The following is a 1044-nucleotide window of genomic DNA, read 5'->3' on the forward strand; positions in this document are numbered from 1 at the left end:
TGACATTGGGTTCACTAACCCAAATACCATAAATGAAAGGTCGGTTAGAAACAGAGTTAAAGATACTGAGGACAACTTGCTACAATCGACTACATCAAAATCAAAACAAAGGGAAAATACTCTTTCCTTACAACTTCAAGTGAGTGTTACTGTCTTGTGCATATTCGGTTTCGCTTACTCGAGGTTAATTATAGTAATGTAATTGATGAGTTATGCATGCGTGTGCAGCTTCCACTTTATTTTGCTGGAGATTAAGCTTGAACGGGGAGTAGTAAGTGTCTTAGACTCGAGACGAAAAGACCCACAGGACTATGCGGACATGACTGCAATGCTCCAGAAGTAAGTTTAATCGATCATTATCGCACCATATCGGCAACTTTGTTCATTTTTCGATATCAAGTAATTATTTTCTTTGTCTGACAGGGTTGGAAAGAGTTCACCGGAATAGCTCCGGGACTGCCGAGGGAGCTGCGATTTACCCACCCAAAAGTAAGTAGTAATAGCTAGTTCCGTGCATATCCCATTGATTCTAGTTTTATGAATACCATTTATCATGTTTGATTATCAGTTTATTTGAACTCTATTTCTCGTGAAGTGCTTATGGCAGGAAGGCGGGAATAATTTATGTGGATACTACGTTTGCGAGTTCATCTACAATGCGACCTCTCAGTGGGGCTATTCTGATGAACAATATGAAGTACGTAAACTATAGTATTCACAATTTTATTTTATTAGCATCAATTGTGTTGAATTACATTCATATACATTGGTAAACAATATGAAGCGGGACTAAAGGTATATTTTGGAAATATTGTTTTTCTGATTTTTTTTTTAAAATTGACTTTTTATTTGAATTTCTTTTCTAATTTTCAAATTTTCTGAATTATTTGATAATTTAATATCTAATCACCCCTCATCACTACTCACTGCTCAATTATGAAACCACTCATTCGAAATCGTCTAACTTCTTGACCGATCACCCATCCTCTCACTATAGCCTAAGCACGATTAACTTTCGAGTTCTATTCTCGCTAGTTTCCAAGT

General features: G+C 36.2%; 1 long non-coding RNA gene across 1 annotated transcript; it reads left to right on the top strand.

The window, feature by feature from the left end:
• The first annotated feature begins 9 nt into the window (after positions 1 to 9).
• Positions 10 to 1037, top strand: LOC123178903 (uncharacterized). Its single transcript, XR_006489951.1, has 4 exons — positions 10 to 139; positions 229 to 339; positions 424 to 489; positions 596 to 1037. It is a non-coding gene; the product is annotated as an uncharacterized lncRNA (long non-coding RNA).
• The last annotated feature ends 7 nt before the right edge of the window (positions 1038 to 1044 follow it).

This window comes from Triticum aestivum, unplaced genomic scaffold, assembly GCF_018294505.1.
Source record: "Triticum aestivum cultivar Chinese Spring unplaced genomic scaffold, IWGSC CS RefSeq v2.1 scaffold165741, whole genome shotgun sequence".
NCBI lineage: Eukaryota > Viridiplantae > Streptophyta > Magnoliopsida > Poales > Poaceae > Triticum > Triticum aestivum.